We start from the raw sequence: 18,253 nt of genomic DNA on the forward strand, positions 1-18,253 counted from the left end.
TTGGAGGCCTGACCGGAGGTTTATATACACATCCACCCCTGCTGAAGGTACCTCATTCCTTTGAAACATAGGGGACAAACTTTCCCCTCAAGCAATTTAACTATGTGATAAGAGGACCTAATTTATGACACGGTGTTACCATGTCACTTGCCTGTGTGATCATAGCTCATCAAACCAAGTCAAAACAGTCAGCTATAAAAGGCTGTAAAAAGGGAAAATGGGATCCTGGATTTTATACATAAGGGCACTGAATAGAACAGAATATTGAATGTTATTAAGATCTTGCATTTGGACAAAACATTCGGCCAAAGTTGGAGTATTGTGCATTGTTTTGGGTACCTCAGTATAGGAAGGTTATTAAATCCATGGAAAGGGTACATCATACGAACAATGACGGACAGGTAAAGACAGGTAAAGGTCCATCGAGCCTGTCCCACATAATTGCGATACCTTGTGTATCACAAAATATACACTCCACCCTACCCAAAACCATGTGATCTCCTGGGAGAGGCAAAAAACCAGAAAAAAAACCCAGGCCAATTTGGGGAAAAAAATTTGGGAAATTCCTCTCTGACTCATCTAGGCGATTGAAACTTGTCCAGGAGATCACTCTGGCCATTAAATTCCCTGAAGTACCTATCTTCTGTAACAAATCCAGCTTTCGCTTGAAGGAATTCAGCGAGTCTGCATCCACCACATCAAACGGCAGCTTGTCCTAGAGGTCTACTATTCCCTGAGGCACCTTTAGTAATGACTCCACAAGGCAGGGTATGATACTTAAACTGTGTAGACCTGTAGTCCTTTATTTGCAGCTCCTCGAGTGAGGACAACAAGCTGTGAGTTCCTTTTTATACTGGGTTACCTGTAGTGTGCAGGTAACCCTTAGGTCTCCAGCAGCAGCACCCTCTGGTGTACAGGCAAGGTGTGTACAGTGTAAGGGTACATTCAGTGTTACATAGCAGTGTTACAGACATCACACAGTAAACAGGCATGCATACACAACAACACTCCCCCCTAAGCATTTTTCATATCCTTATTGTCATGACCAGGGGAGGTGATCAGTGGTGGGCTATGGGAGGTTGTGGTGAGGGTTGTGTGGTTGCCAGGTGTGACCCCTGTGCTTGAGGCTGGCCTCATACCTGTCCCCTCCCTCACACACAAACCAAGTGGGTGTAACTGTTGTGGGATCCCTCGGGGGGAGGGGGGTAGCCACGGCAGCAGTGGGTGGTGTGTATACACTGTGATGTGGGTAGTTGTGGGGTGGTAGGCAGGGCCACAAGACTGGGTGGGCTCCTTGTCCACCAATCAGGATGAGGGTCAGGTCATCCCAGGGTTTGTCAGGGAAGCTGGAGGGTATTGGCCTCATGCTCCTGGTGTTGGCCCTGGTGGCCAGGGGTTTTGACAGTTGGTCTGGTGCAGGTTGCCATTGGTGATGGCTGGGCTGCCCATTGACCACTGTCCCTGTAGTGGGTGTGCTCCCACTGGCTGTGTGTGTGTCCTGCAAGGGACCAGCCAGGATCCCAAACTAGAGAGTGCTCACAATGGTGCCCTCAAGGAAAGCGAGTCAGCAGTCCCCTGCGAACTGATAGACAAGACGAGGCAGCCCCATCGTCGCTTAGACGAAACGCTCACTCGCTCAGACCGCTTCCCAGGGAGCAGCAGCGACATTGTGCAAACGAAAAGGACAGGGAGGTCACAGACACATCAGCTGTCTTTGGGCCTGCCTGACACTAGGAGTAATGGCAAGAGTCCTGAGCTCCGGCAACTCGAGCAAAATGAGCTCACCTCACCCACAGACCCACTAGCATGGGCACTGCACCGCCACCAGACGACCTGATCTCATCCGGCCGTGCTGGAACTACACTGTCCTTGTGTACCTGTACTGATATACCTATACTGATCATATAAATGTACGACACAAAAAGGAACGCAACTGTAATCCACCCAACAAATGTACTAAGATGTAAATGTAAAACCCATGTGATGAACTTGAATGCAACTTGCATGTAATGGGCCATTAGCATGATCTCTGTGGGGAGGAGAATGGAGTAGTCATGGACTTACAACCAGAAACCACTAGGACCTCCACTGGAAACAAATCTCACTACCAGCCCACCAAGCGACCCTCCAATGGTCAACCAGGACACCGTCAATGTACGAGTCAATTTGCATTAAAGACTTGGGGGGAAGTGATGTCATGTAAGTAGACCATGTATACCAACTGTATAGTCACATAAGGTATGCCACCAGAGGGCACTGTGGTGGAAGATCTGAGGGTCACCTGCATAGGTGTGCAGGGCCCAGTATAAAAGGCTGCCCACCATGCTTGTGCCTCACTCTGGAGTTACAATAAATGGGACTAAGGTCACAACAACTCAAGTACAATACTAAACCTCGTAGAGTCATTCATAAGAGTATTAAGGATGTATGCACTAGAATGCCCAAATCTTTTTCTATCTCCACCATCTTTAATGCCTTCCCTGGAGGGTGCATGAATGTTGAGCATTTGCCCTGCCCACATGCATAACACTGCACTTATCTAAGTTATACATCATTTTACAGTCTTGAGCCCAATCTCCAAATACATTAAGATCTGCCTGAAGCAGATGAGTATCTTCTACAGTTGTAACACTTGCACAGAAGTGAGAAGGTTTTGAGAAGGTAAATGGGTGAAATATTGTTTCCACTATTTGGCAAATTGGTAATGAAGGGGCTAGACTGATGATTATCCTTTGAGGAACAAAAGGTGGAATTATTTTTTCACACAGTGGGTTATTGGAATTTGGAATGCTTTATGACATGTCTGTGATTTAATGCCAATTTTAGAACTGGGTACACTGTGCATCAAACAGCAGGTTGCTTTACTAGAGGTGCCTCCCCATCAGAAAATGTTGCTTTTTGACACTTTACTTGATGTGTTTTGGGCAGGTTTTCAGATTTATCTGTAAAGGCCCTGAAATTCCACAAGCGTTATCCGAGTCTGCAGCCATATTAACTCGGTCTCCACTGTTTTTTAGGGATTTCCGCACATCTCCCATCGGAAATTACAGCAGTGGACCGCGAGAATCCACAAAGAGTTTTAGACCCAAAGACTTTATGATGTGTTTTTTTTAAATTCGTTCCTGGGATGTGGGTGTCACTGGCATGGTCAGCATTTATTGCCCATCCTAATGGTGAGCCACCTTCTTGAACTGCTGCAGTCCATGTGGTGAAGGTACTCCCCTAGTGCTTTTGCGGGGGGGGGGGGCGGGGGTGGGGGGGGGAAGTATCAGGATTGTGACCCAGCGATGATGAATGAATGCCGATATATTTCCAAGTCAAGATGGTATGTGACTTGGAGGGGAACCTGAAGGTGATGGTGTTCCCTTGCGTATGCCTTTGTTCTTCTAAGTAGTGGAGGTCACAGGGTTGGGAGGTGCTGTCAAAAAGGTAGTAGAAGTCGTGGATTTGGGAGATGCTGCCGAAGAAGCCTTGGCAAGTTGCTTCAGTGCATCTTTTGATGGTACACACTGCAGCCACGATGTGCCGCTGGAGCAGGGAATGAATGGTTAAGATGGTGGATGGGGTACCAATGAAGCGGCTGTTTTGTCTTGGATGGTGTTGAGCTTCTTAAGTATTGTTGGAGCAGCACTCATCCAGGCAAGTGGAGAGTATTCCATCACACTTCTGACTTTTGCCTTGTAGATGGTGGAAAAGCTTTGGGAAGTCAGGAGCTGAGATACTCATTGCAGAATACCTGCTCTTGTTGCCACAGTATTTATGTGGCTGGCCCAGTTAAGTTTCTGGTCAATGGTGACCCCACCCAGAATGTTGATGGTGGCCGATTCGGCGATGGTAATGCCAATGAATGTCAAGGGCTGGTGGTTAGACTCTTACTTGTTAGAGATGGTCATTGCCTGGCACTTGTGTGGTGCGAATGTTACTTGCCACTTACCAGCCCAAGCCTAATTGTCGTCCATGTCTTGCTGCATGCGGGCATGCACTGCTCCATTATCTGAGAAGTAGCGAATGGAACTGAACACTGCAATCATCAGCGAACATCTCCACTTCTGACATTATGATGGAGGAAAGGTCATTGCTAAATAGCTGAAGATGGTTGGGCCTAGGACATTACCCTGAGGAAGTCCTGCAGCAATGTCCTGGGGCTGAGATGATTGACCTCTGTAATGTATGCACCTGAGAGTATGCTCACAGGTTTGTAGAGCTGTTGCAGATACAGAAGAAGCTGGTGGACTTCTTCTGGAACAACAGGAAGCACTGGGTCTCTGCCGCGGTCTTGAGTCTCCCGCTTAGGGAGGGCAGTCAGTCATTGGTGTGCGTCAGCACCCAGCTAGCGACTTTCCATCTTCAGACCCTGTAGAGATACCTTTACGTTGAGCCCCCTCCAAGGTGGCGTGCTCTGGCGACGTATTTCTTCCGCCAGCAGCACGGCCTCAACTACGACACGCAGCTCCTGTTTGTGAACTTGGGGGGCGTCAGGACCGCCGTCCAGGAGCTGCCTGTCTTTTACAAGGAACTCACCAGGGTCTGGAACAAAGTCTCCACCAAGCGTAGCTCTCCACTGGCTGGAATGGCAGCTGTCCTGCAGGAGCCGCTGCTCGGGAATCCGTACCTCCACGACCGAGGTTTTAGGTGGCAGTCGGACGAGAGGGCTGTGGCTGGTGAGGTGACCAGGATCAGGGACCTGTTCGATGGCGGAGGAGCGGGCTGGATGGCGCCTGACATGCTGGCGCGGCGCCTAAATTCGGCCGATGTCCGCCGCCCGGCCGATGCCATCGAGTCGCTAAAAACAGCACTGGGCACTGACTAAGTTAGGTGTATCGAGGAGGCTCAAGCACGTGGGAAGATCCCATCCGACCTGACCCCCGTCCGGACGGAATTCCTCATCGGCGCCAAACCCCGGAACCTCCCTCGGGAGCCGGCGCCTCACAACTTGAGCCGCCTCGGGGAAATCCCCTCCGTGCCTTTCAGTTCTGCGTGGAGGGGTTTCCTGTACGGGCTGCTCCTGCACAATCTCAACTTTGCCATCCTCGTCTGCCGTCCGGACACACCATGGCGTACCATCTTGCCGTCCGGAGGAGGCGGGGTCCCCAATGGAGGGCACTCTACACGGGAGTTCTCCCATTATTCATCGGGGACTTGGCCTGGAGGGTGGTGCACGGAGCAGTCCCGTGCAATAAATTTTTAAGTCGGTTCAGGGGCTCCCAGGCCGCCTGCAATTTCTGCGGTCTGGAAGAGTCCGTGTTCCATATTTTTTAATGGTGTGTACGAGGTTGCAGCCCCTGTTTCACTATTTAAAGGGGCTGCTCCTCAATTTCTGGTTGCACTTCAGTCCCACACTCCTGATCTTTGGGCACCCTGTGTGGAGCGGAGCGGGTAGGTCCGAGGGCCTCCTCGTAGGACTGCTCCGCCATCAGCCGGTCCAGGCAGCGGGCGGTCGAGGGGGTCGTTCAGCCAGACTGCCTGCCTCGCTTCCGCGCGTACATCCGCGCCAGGGTGTCCTTGGAGATGGAGCACGCGGTGTCCACCGGTACGCTCGCGGCCTTCCGCGAGAGGTGGGCGCCGGAGGGACTGGAGTGCATCGTTACCTCCAGCAACCAAATTTTAATTTGATTTTGTTTATTTTACAGTTTGATTCGTTTTAATTGCCGGTTTTAGTGTCCCCCCTCACCTTTTATAGGGGGCACTTGTAAATTATGTTTTTAGAGCCCAAAAAAACAAAAAAAAATCTGCAAAAATATTTTAAAAAACAAAAAAAAAAGGGCCTTGCAAAATGTTTGGAGTGTCCCCCAGATCGGGCGTCACTTGACCTAATGTTTATTTGTCTCCTTTAAAAGAGTTATAGAGCTGTTGCAGATACAGAAGAAGCTGATGGACTTCTTCTGGAACAACAGGAAGCACTGGGTCTCTGCCGTGGTCTTGAGTCTCCCGCTTGAGGAGGGCGGTCAGTCGTTGGTGTGCGTCAGCGCCCAGCTCGCGACTTTCCGTCTTCAGACCCTGCAGAGATACCTTTACGTCGAGCCCCCTCCAAGGTGGCGTGCGCTGGCGACGTATTTCTCCCGCCAGTAGTACAGCCTCAATTACGACATGCAGCTCCTGTTTGTGCGCCTGGGGGACCTCAGGACCGCCGTCCAGAGGCTGTCTGTCTTTTACCAGGAACTCATCAGGGTCTGGAACAAAGTCTTCACCAAGCGCAGCTCTCCACCGTATGGAGTGGCGGCTGTCCTGCAGGAGCCGCTGCTCGGGAATCCGTACCTCCACAACCGAGGTTTTAGGTGGCAGTCGGATGAGAGGGCTGTGGCTGGCGAGGTGACCAGGGTCAGGGACCTGCTCGATGGCGGAGGAGCGGGCTGGATGGTGCCAGACGTGCTGGCGCAGCACCTAAATTCGGCCGGCGTCCGCCGTGCGGCCAATGCCATCGAGTCGCTAAAAACAACTCTGGGCCGTGACTCCGTTAGGTGTGTCGAGAAGGCTCAAGCACGTGGGGAGATCCCGTCCGAACTGAACTGACCCCCGTCCGGACGGAATTCCTCATCGGCGCCAAACCCCGGAACCTCCCTCGGGAGCCGGCGCCTCACAACTTGAGCCACCTCGGGGAAATCCCCTCCGTGCCTCTCAGTTCTGTGCGGAGGGGTTTCCTGTACGGGCTGCTTCTGCACACTCTCAACCTTGCCATCCTCGTCTGCCGTTCGGACACGCCATGGCGCAACATCTTACCGTCCGGAGGAGGCGGGGGTCCCCGAGGGAGTGCACTCTACGCGGGAGTCCTCCCACTATTTATCGGGGACTTGGCCCGGAGGGTGGTACACGGAGCAGTCCCATGCAATAAATTTTTAAGCCGGTTCACGGGCTCCCAGGCCGCCTGCAATTTCTGCGGTCTGGAAGAGTCTGTGTTCCATGTTTTTATTAAATGTACGAGGTTGCAGCCCCTGTTCCATTATTTAAAGGGGCTGCTCCTCAATTTCTGGCTGCACTTCAGTCCCACACTCCTGATCTTTGGGCACCCTGTGCGGAGGGGAGCGGGTAGGTCCAAGGGCCTCCTCGTAGGACTGCTCCTGGGCACGGCCAAGGGTGCTATCAACCGGTCCAGGCAGCGGGCGGTCGAGGGGGTCGTTCAGCCAGACTGTCTGCCTCTCTTCCGTGCTTACATCCGAGCCAGGGGGTCCGTAGAGATGGAGCATGCGGTGTCCACCGGTACACTCGCGGCCTTCCGCGAGAGGTGGGCGCCGGAGGGACTGGAGTGCATCATCACCTCTGGCAACCAAATTTTAATTTGATTTTATGTTTTAAAGTTTAATTTGTTTTAATTGCCGGGTTTTAGTGCCCCCCCTCCCCTTTTATAGGGGGCACTTGTAAATTATATGATTTTAAAGCCCAAAAAAAAATCACAAAAAAAAAGAGGGCAGTTAAAAGTGTCTAGAGTGTCCCCCAGATCAGGGGGTCACTCGATCTAATGTTTATTTTGTCTCCCCCAAAAAGAGTTATAGAGCTGTTGCAGATACAGAAGCTGATGGACTTCTTCTGGAACAACAGGAAGCACTGGGTCTCTGCCGTGGTCTTGAGTCTCCCGCTTAGGGAGGGCGGTCAGTCGTTGGTGTGCGTCAGCACCCAGCTCGCGACTTTCCGTCTTCAGACCCTGCAGAGATACCTTTACGTCGAGCCCCCTCCTAGGTGGCGTGCGCTGGCGACATATTTCTTCCGCCAGCAGTACAGCCTCAATTATGAGACGTAGCTCCTGTTTGTGCGCCTGGGGGGCCTCAGGACCGCCGTCCAGGGGCTGCCTGTCTTTTACCAGGAACTCATCAGGGTCTGGAACAAAGTCTCCACAAAGCGCAGCTCTCTACCGTATGGAGTGGCGGCTGTCCTGCAGGAGCCGCTGCTCGGGAATCCGTACCTCCACAACCGAGGTTTTAGGTGGCAGTCGGACAAGAGGGCTGTGGCTGGCGAGGTGGCCAGGGTCAGGGACCTGCTCAATGGCGGAGGAGCGGGCTGGATGGCCCAGACACGCTGGCACGGCGCCTAAATTCGTCCGACGTCCGCCGCGCGGCCAATGCCATCGAGTCGCTAAAAACAGCTCTGGGCCCTGACTCCATTAGGTGTGTTGAGGAGGCTCAAGCACATGGGGAGATCTCGTCCAAACTGACCCCCGTCCGGACGGAATTCCTCATCGGCGCCAAGCCCCGGAACCTCCCTCGGGAGCCGGCGCCTCACAACTTGAGCCGCCTCGGGGAAATCCCCTCCGTGCCTTTCAGTTCTGCGCGGAGGGGTTTCCTGTACAGGCTGCTCCTGCACACTCTCAACTTTGCCATCCTCGTCTGCCGTCCGGACACGCCATGGCATACCATCTTGCCATCCGGAGGAGGCGGGGGTCCCCGATGGAGTGCACTCTACGCGGGCGTCCTCCCACTATTTATTGGGGACTTGGTCTGGAGGGTGGTGTATGGAGCAGTCCCGTGCAATAAATTTTTAAGTCAGTTCACAGGCTCCCAAGCCGCCTGCAATTTCTGCGGTCTGGAAGAGTCCGTGTTCCATGTTTTTATTGAATGCACGAGGTTGCAGCCCCTGTTCCATTATTTAAAGGGGCTGCTCCTCAATTTCTAGCTGCACTTCAGTCCCACACTCCTGATCTTTGGGCACCCTGTGTGGAGGGGAGCGGGTAGGTCCGAGGGCCTCCTCGTAGGACTGCTCCTGGGCACGGCCAAGGATGCCATCAGCCGGTCCAGGCAGCGGACAGTCGAGGGGGTCGTTCAGCCTGACTGCCTGCCTCTCTTCTGTGCTTACATCCAGGCCAGGGGGTCCCTAGAGATGGAGCACGCGGTGTCCACCGGTACGCTCACGGCCTTCCCCGAGAGATGGGCATCGGAGGGACTGGAGTGCTTTATTCCTCCTGGAAACCAAATTTTAATTTGATTTTATATGTTTTAAAGTTTAATTTGTTTTAATTGCCGGTTTTAGTGTCCCCCTCCCCTTTTATAGGGGGCACTTGTAAAATTTATGATTTTAATGCCCCCCCAAAAAAACACAAAAAAACCCCACAAAAAAAACAACAAAAAAAACCAAAAAAAAAGTGACAGTTGAAAAGTGTCTGGACTGTCCCCCAGATCAGGGGGCACTTGAACTAATGTTTATTTTGTGTCCCCAAAAGAGTTGTAGAGCTGTTGCACCATGCAGCGGGTGATTGAGGGGGGTGTTCAAACCGATTGCCTGCCTCTCTTCCGCGGTTGAATCCGAGCCAGGGTGTCCCTGGAGATGGAGCACGCGGTGTCCACCGGTACGCTCGCGGCCTTTCGCGAGAGGTGGGCGCCGGAGGCACTGTAGTGCATCATCACCCCCGGCAACCAAATTTTAATTTGATTTAAGTTACTGTCTAAAGTTTAATTTGTTTAATGGGAACCAATGCAGGGAGACAGAGGGAAACAAAAAGGAGCCAAAAGCAAAAGACAGAAAGGAGAGGAGGAAAAGTGTAGGGCAGAGAAACCCAAGGCAAAGAACAAAAAGGGCCACTGTACAGCAAAATTCTAAAAGGACAAAGGGTGTTAATAAAACAAGCCTGAAGGCTTTGTGTCTTAATGCAAGGAGTATCCGCAATAAGGTGGATGAATTAATTGTGCAAATAGATGTTAACAAATATGATGTGATTGGGATTACGGAGACGTGGCTCCAGGATGATCAGGGCTGGGAACTCAACATTCAGGGGTATTCAACATTCAGGAAGGATAGAATAAAAGGAAAAGGAGGTGGGGTAGCATTGCTGGTTAAAGAGGAGATTAATGCAATAGTTAGGAAAGACATTAGCTTGGATGATGTGGAATCTATATGGGTAGAGCTGCAGAACACCAAAGGGCAAAAAACGTTAGTAGGAGTTGTGTACAGACCTCCAAACAGTAATAGGGATGTTGGGGAGGGCATCAAACAGGAAATTAGGGGTGCATGCAATAAAGGTGTAGCAGTTATAATGGGTGACTTTAATATGCACATAGATTGGGCTAGCCAAACTGGAAGCAATACGGTGGAGGAGGATTTCCTGGAGTGCATAAGGGATGGTTTTCTAGACCAATATGTTGAGGAACCAACTAGGGGGGAGGCCATCTTAGACTGGGTGTTGTGTAATGAGAGAGGATTAATTAGCAATCTCATTGTGCGTGGCCCCTTGGGGAAGAGTGACCATAATATGGTGGAATTCTGCATTAGGATGGAGAATGAAACAGTAAATTCAGAGACCATGGTCCAGAACTTAAAGAAGGGTAACTTTGAAGGTATGAGGCGAGAATTGGCTAGGATAGATTGGCGAATGATACTTAGGGGGTTGACTGTGGATGGGCAATGGCAGACATTTAGAGACCGCATGGATGAAGTACAACAATTGTACATTCCTGTCTGGCGTAAAAATAAAAAGGGGAAGGTGGCTCAACCGTGGCTATCTAGGGAAATCAGGGATAGTATTAAAGCCAAGGAAGTGGCATACAAATTGGCCAGAAATAGCAGCGAACCTGGGGACTGGGAGAAATTTAGAACTCAGCAGAGGAGGACAAAGGGTTTGATTAGGACAGGGAAAATGGAGTACGAGAAGAAGCTTGCAGGGAACATTAAGGCGGATTGCAAAAGTTTCTATAGGTATGTAAAGAGAAAAAGGTTGGTGAAGACAAACGTAGGTCCCCTGCAGTCAGAATCAGGGGAAGTCATAACGGGGAACAAAGAAATGGCGGATCAATTGAACAAGTACTTTGGTTCGGTATTCACTAAGGAGGATACAAACAACCTTCCGGATATAAAAGGGGTCAGAGGGTCTAGTAAGGAAGAGGAACTGAGGGAAATCTTTATTAGTCGGGAAATTGTGTTGGGGAAATTGATGGGATTGAAGGCAGATAAATCCCCAGGGCCTGATGGCCTGCATCCTAGAGTACTTAAGGAGGTGGCCTTGGAAATAGCGGATGCATTGACAGTCATTTTCCAACATTCCATTGACTCTGGATCAGTTCCTATGGAGTGGAGGGTAGCCAATGTAACCCCACTTTTTAAAAAAGGAGGGAGAGAGAAAACAGGGAATTATAGACCGGTCAGCCTGACCTCAGTAGTGGGTAAAATGATGGAATCAATTATTAAGGATGTCATAGCAGTGCATCTGGAAAATGGTGACATGATAGGTCCAAGTCAGCATGGATTTGTGAAAGGGAAATCATGCTTGACAAATCTTCTGGAATTTTTTGAGGATGTTTCCAGTAAAGTGGACAAAGGAGAACCAGTTGATGTGGTATATTTGGACTTTCAGAAGGCTTTCGACAAGGTCCCACACAAGAGATTAATGTGCAAAGTTAAAGCACATGGGATTGGGGGTAGTGTGCTGACGTGGATTGAGAACTGGTTGTCAGACAGGAAGCAAAGAGTAGGAGTAAACGGGTACTTTTCAGAATGGCAGGCAGTGACTAGTGGAGTGCCGCAAGGTTCTGTGCTGGGGCCCCAGCTGTTTACATTGTACATTAATGATTTAGACGAGGGGATTAAATGCAGTATCTCCAAATTTGCGGATGATACTAAGTTGGGTGGCAGTGTGAGCTGCGAGGAGGATGCTATTAGGCTGCAGAGTGACTTGGATAGGTTAGGTGAGTGGGCAAATGCATGGCAGATGAAGTATAATGTGGATAAATGTGAGGTTATCCACTTTGGTGGTAAAAACAGAGAGACAGACTATTATCTGAATGGTGACAGATTAGGAAAAGGGAAGGTGCAACGAGACCTGGGTGTCATGGTACATCAGTCATTGAAGGTTGGCATGCAGGTACAGCAGGCGGTTAAGAAAGCAAATGGCATGTTGGCCTTCATAGCGAGGGGATTTGAATACAGGGGCAGGGAGGTGTTGCTACAGTTGTACAGGGCCTTGGTGAGGCCACACCTGGAGTATTGTGTACAGTTTTGGTCTCCTAACTTGAGGAAGGACATTCTTGCTATTGAGGGAGTGCAGCGAAGGTTCACCAGACTGATTCCCGGGATGGCGGGACTGACCTATCAAGAAAGATTGGATCAATTGGGCTTGTATTCACTGGAGTTCAGAAGAATGAGAGGGGACCTCATAGAAACGTTTAAAATTCTGACGGGTTTAGACAGGTTAGATGCAGAAAGAATGTTCCCAATGTTGGGGAAGTCCAGAACCAGGGGTCACAGTCTGAGGATAAGGGGTAAGCCATTTAGGACCGAGATGAGGAGAAACTTCTTCACCCAGAGAGTGGTGAACCTGTGGAATTCTCTACCACAGAAAGTAGTTGAGGCCAATTCACTAAATATATTCAAAAGGGAGTTAGATGAAGTCCTTACTACTCGGGGGATCAAGGGTTATGGCGAGAAAGCAGGAAAGGGGTACTGAAGTTTCATGTTCAGCCATGAACTCATTGAATGGCGGTGCAGGCTAGAAGGGCTGAATGGCCTGCTCCTGCACCTATTTTCTATGTTTCTATGTTTCTATGTGTCGGTTTTAGTGCCCCCCATTAATTAGGGGTTGGCACTTGATTTACAGATCGACTTGAATTACAGATCAACTTAAAATAGTTGTAGAGCTGTTGCATTGTGCGTGGCTTAGCCAGTTATGTGATGTTCACAAGACTCAATAAAACCCCAGTCAGGTGAGTCTAGGTCACCCACTATGAGGTATGCAGTTGTGAGCCTAGTGGATGAACTGATAATCTGTAGTGTGATTGTTAAACCTTTGTTAATAAACCAACTAGTTCTTAATAGCAATGTGTTGCTATGAATTTTTAAGCAAACATAGAAACATAGAAAATAGGTGCAGGAGCAGGCCATTCAGCCCTTCTAGCCTGCACCGCCATTCAATGAGTTCATGGCTGAACATGAAACTTCAGTACCCCCTTCCTGCTTTCTCGCCATAACCCTTGATCCCCCGAGTAGTAAGGACTTCATCTAACTCCCTTTTGAATATATTTAGTGAATTGGCCTCAACTACTTTCTGTGGTAGAGAATTCCACAGGTTCACCACTCTCTGGGTGAAGAAGTTTCTCCTCATCTCGGTCCTAAATGGCTTACCCCTTATCCTCAGACTGTGACCCCTGGTTCTGGACTTCCCCAACATTGGGAACATTCTTTCTGCATCTAACCTGTCTAAACCCGTCAGAATTTTAAACGTTTCTATGAGGTCCCCTCTCATTCTTCTGAACTCCAATGAATACAAGCCCAGTTGATCCAATCTTTCTTGATAGGTCAGTCCCGCCATCCCGGTAATCAGTCTGGTGAACCTTCGCTGCACTCCCTCAATAGCAAGAATGTCCTTCCTCAAGTTAGGAGACCAAAACTGTACACAATACTCCAGGTGTGGCCTCACCAAGGCCCTGTACAACTGTAGCAACACCTCCCTGCCCCTGTATTCAAATCCCCTCGCTATGAAGGCCAACATGCCATTTGCTTTCTTAACCGCCTGCTGTACCTGCATGCTAACCTTCAATGACTGATGTACCATGACACCCAGGTCTCGTTGCACCTTCCCTTTTCCTAATCTGTCACCATTCAGATAATAGTCTGTCTCTCTGTTTTTACCACCAAAGTGGATAACCTCACATTTATCCACATTATACTTCATCTGCCATGCATTTGCCCACTCACCTAACCTATCCAAGTCACTCTGCAGCCTAATAGCATCCTCCTCGCAGCTCACACTGCCACCCAACTTAGTATCATCCGCAAATTTGGAGATACTGCATTTAATCCCCTCGTCTAAATCATTAATGTACAATGTAAACAGCTGGGGCCCCAGCACAGAACCTTGCGGCACTCCACTAGTCACTGCCTGCCATTCTGAAAAGTACCCGTTTACTCCTACTCTTTGCTTCCTGTCTGACAACCAGTTCTCAATCCACGTCAGCACACTACCCCCAATCCCATGTGCTTTAACTTTGCACATTAATCTCTTGTGTGGGACCTTGTCGAAAGCCTTCTGAAAGTCCAAATATACCACATCAACTGGTTCTCCTTTGTCCACTTTACTGGAAACATCCTCAAAAAATTCCAGAAGATTTGTCAAGCATGATTTCCCTTTCACAAATCCATGCTGACTTGGACCTATCATGTCACCATTTTCCAGATGCACTGCTATGACATCCTTAATAATTGATTCCATCATTTTACCCACTACTGAGGTCAGGCTATAATTCCCTGTTTTCTCTCTCCCTCCTTTTTTAAAAAGTGGGGTTACATTGGCTACCCTCCACTCCATAGGAACTGATCCAGAGTCAATGGAATGTTGGAAAATGACTGTCAATGCATCCGCTATTTCCAAGGCCACCTCCTTAAGTACTCTAGGATGCAGTCCATCAGGCCCTGGGGATTTATCGGCCTTCAATCCCATCAATTTCCCCAACACAATTTCCCGACTAATAAAGATTTCCCTCAGTTCCCCCTCCTTACTAGACCCTCTGACCCCTTTTATATCCGGAAGGTTGTTTGTATCCTCCTTAGTGAATACCGAACCAAAGTACTTGTTCAATTGGTCTGCCATTTCTTTGTTCCCCGTTATGACTTCCCCTGATTCTGACTGCAGGGGACCTACGTTTGTCTTCACCAACCTTTTTCTCTTTACATACCTATAGAAACTTTTGCAATCCGCCTTAATGTTCCCTGCAAGCTTCTTCTCGTACTCCATTTTCCCTGCCCTAATCAAACCCTTTGTCCTCCTCTGCTGAGTTCTAAGAACCCATGAAGCAAATACATTACAACCTCCAACAATCACAACCATCTTCCTCTATGCTAGGTATGACTCCAGTCAGTGGAGAGTTTTCTCCTGATTCCCATTGACTTAAATTTTATTGGGGCTCTTTGATGCCACTTTGGTCAAATGCTGCCTTGATGTCAAGGATAGTCACTCTCATCTCAACTCTGGAATTCATCTCTTTTGTCCATGTTTGGACCAGGGCTGTAATGAGGCCTGGAGTTGTGTGGTCCTGGCGGATCCCGAACTGAGTATTGGTGAGCAGGTTATTGGTGAGTAAGTGCCGGTGGATAGCACTGTCGATGACACCTTCCATCACTTTGCTGATGTTTCATGGGGCGGTAATTGGCTGGATTTGATTTGTCCTGCTTTTTGTGGACAGGACATACCTGGGCAGTTTTCCACATTGTCCGGTAGATGCCAGTGTTGTAGCTGTACTGGAACAGTTTGGCTAGAGCCTTTGCTAGGTCTGGAGCACAAGTCTTCATCGATGTTGTCGGGGTCTGTTATATATGTAAACGTGTAAATATCTTGTTTAACCACCGGAGGGCTCATCCCCTGGAGTCCCAAGGGATCACACAATCCCTTGGGAGCACCTGTACATAAGGAGGCCTCACAGGCTGGAGAGGCACGCTGGAGACCTGTAATAAAGGACTACAGTCACAACTTACTTTGAGCTCACAGTATCTGGTCAGATTCTTCATTCAAGTCATAACAACTGGCGACGAGATACAGATGACAAACCCCACCACAATGATGCAGAGAACAGTGGGCATCGTGGAGAAATTTTTGGAGGGAGATGATTGGGAAATCTTCGTGGAGCGACTCAACCAATACTTTGTGGCCAACAAGCTGGAAGGAGAAGTGAACACTGCCAAACGAAGGGCGATCCTCCTCACCGTTGCGGGACACCAACGTATGGACTCATGAAAAATCTGCTCGCTGCAGCGAAACCCACAGAGAAGTCGTATGATGATTTGTACACACTGGTCCGGGAGCATCTAAACCCGAAGGAAAGCGTTCTGATGGCGAGGTATAGGTTCTACATGTTCAAGAGGTCTGAAGGCCAGGAAGTGGCGAGCTACATCGACGAGCTAAGGCACTTTGCAGAACATTGAGAATTTGAAGGACACTTGGAGCACATGTTCAGGGACTTCTTTGTACTTGGCATTGGCCATGAAGTAATACTTCGCAAACTTTTGACTGTAGAGACCCCAACCTTGAGTAAAACCATAGCAATAGCCCAGGCATTTATCGCCACCAGTGACAATACCAAACAAATCTGTCAGCACACTGGTGTTGCTGCAAGTACTGTGAACAAAGTGATGTTGTTTTTGAATCAAAATGTACAGGGCAGGCCTCACATGCCTGCAACTGCACATCCGCAGATGTCTCAGAATCCACCATCAAGGGTGGTGAATGCAAGGAGATTAACACCTTGTTGATGCTGCAGAGGTGATCATCGTTTCCATTCAAAGGATATGTTTACAAGGGCTGTGGAACAATGGGACATCTCCAACGTATGTGCAGGTGAGCTGCAAACCTTGCTAATCCTGCAAACCACCATGTTGCAGAGGAGGACACATCCACGATGGATGATGACGAGCCAGAGCCTCAGGCTAAGGAGGCAGAGATATTTGGGGTGCACACATTGACCACAAAGTGTCCCCCGATAATGCTGAAGATTGAATTAAATGGGCTCCCGGTGTCAATGGAGCTGGACACGGACGCGAGCCAGTCGATAATGAGCAAAAAGACTTTTGATACATTGTGGTGCAGCAAGGCCTTGAAGGAATGCAAAATTCACAAGAACCCCCCCCCCCCCCCCCACCCCTGTATTTGGGCTCATTCGAAAGGAAATGTAATTTGGGACTAGCTACCGAAAAGTTTGGAACTCTAAAGTGCTTATGGAAGAAGCTACGAACTTTAGTAGAATTTTGGATTTTAAAAGACAGACTCAACTGTGGGCAGACCTACGGAACTAACAGGAGACAGACTGATTAAGTGAGGCTACCTGGGTGTGAGAACTAAGTTAACCTGTCTGGAAGAATGAGTATTCGAAAATCCTTCTCCACAAGAGACATTAACATCACAAAATCACCCAGAGGTAGCTGCCCATCAACATGGGTCTGGACAACCATTTCAGCATATACATCACAAAGAGGCCCAATCCCGCCTGTATGCGAAAGACTAAGCACAGAAGGACATTGCAATTACCAAACTAATATTTCCATCAGGAAACAGTTTTCGAACATCAACTCACCCGAAACATATCAACTTTTAATGAGCTCACCAAAATATTACAAAGGAGAACCAAGCCCGGCAAAATTATACAAAGGATTTTGAAGAGATTTGGCGCTAAGCTTAGAACCACTGAAATCGTATAATTGGCCCCTGTTTTCAACAGAGGTTTCTAGGTAGCTACAAGGCTGCTACTACCTCAGATGCCATACTACACCAGGTGCTGTACTGCGAGTATGTCATCATGACAAGGAGATAAACCAATGAGACAGTTGTAAACTAACTTCTCCAGCCTCGAAGTCCTGAAGTTCTGAAGAAAGGAAGAACATCACCATCGCAGCAGCGACCGACCACAGTCAACGTGGTATCAAGGGAAAAACAAACGCGATCTACCGTTAACTATCAAAAGGATTGGTAAGCATAGTACACGCCTGCCCTAGAGTCTAACCTAGCTAGAATTAGGTATTGGGAGGTGGGAGGTATAATTTACTGTAACCCCCTTTGAATGTGTAGTGTATGGTACTTTATTAGAGTGATTATAAGTTTGATCTTGTACCTTTCCTTGTATTGTCCTTTATTAGAGTGATTGTAAGTTTGGCCTTGTATTTTCTTACTAGTGTAATAAGCCTGTATTACTTTGACTGTAATAAAACCAAAGTTTCTTTTGCATCAAACCAGTGTCCTTTGCACTTTTGTCACCCCCCCCCCCCAAATAAATCCAGAGTACAGAACCCAAGGGAATGGGAGCGATTCGAACCGCTCAAGTTGGTCAGAAGGGAACCTGACCCCTTCTCGAGACCAGAACCCCCTTACAAAATGGCGAACGTGGCAGGACTCTGGTACAAGGGGTGTGATGTGGAGAGTGCTGGTTTGGGGCAAAGAACCAAAATGGAAGAGAGGATTTCCTCCTGTGTGTATAAGAAAGTCAATGTCACTAAGGAATGGGTGTTTAGTCTATTGCGTGCTCAGTGTCCAGCTGACGCTGCAGCCCAGTGGACAGCAAGCAAAGATCACAAAGAAGCAGTAGGGAAAGCAATTTGGTTGGTCTGCCTACAGCGACAGGTCCAACTCCTAGACAGAATGAATGAGTTATGGGAATGCGCAGAGAACTACCAGGAAAGAGTTATGTCAGAAGAAAGATTATCAGGAGTACTCCGTAAGCTAAAACAGGAAAGGACCCAAGTAATGGAAAGATTTAAAAACAGTCAGGACTACTTTCACTGTCAGGTTACTGAGGCCAAAAGTAATGAAAAGTCACTGAGGGAGGAAAGCACTCGCCTCACCCTACAAGTAAAAGAGCTCCAG

The 18,253-nt window shown here is 48.8% G+C and overlaps 2 protein-coding genes across 2 annotated transcripts in view; one reads left to right on the top strand and one right to left on the bottom strand.

Moving 5' to 3' along the window:
- Positions 1 to 18,253, bottom strand: part of agxta (alanine--glyoxylate and serine--pyruvate aminotransferase a) — a 93,920-nt gene that overhangs the window by 45,009 nt on the left and 30,658 nt on the right. The gene's annotated exons all lie outside the window — the stretch shown is intronic.
- Positions 1 to 18,253, top strand: part of cox18 (cytochrome c oxidase assembly factor COX18) — a 103,286-nt gene that overhangs the window by 15,841 nt on the left and 69,192 nt on the right. The window lies entirely within an intron of this gene.

This window comes from Pristiophorus japonicus, chromosome 6 (assembly GCF_044704955.1).
Source record: "Pristiophorus japonicus isolate sPriJap1 chromosome 6, sPriJap1.hap1, whole genome shotgun sequence".
In the NCBI taxonomy this organism is placed as follows: domain Eukaryota; kingdom Metazoa; phylum Chordata; class Chondrichthyes; family Pristiophoridae; genus Pristiophorus; species Pristiophorus japonicus.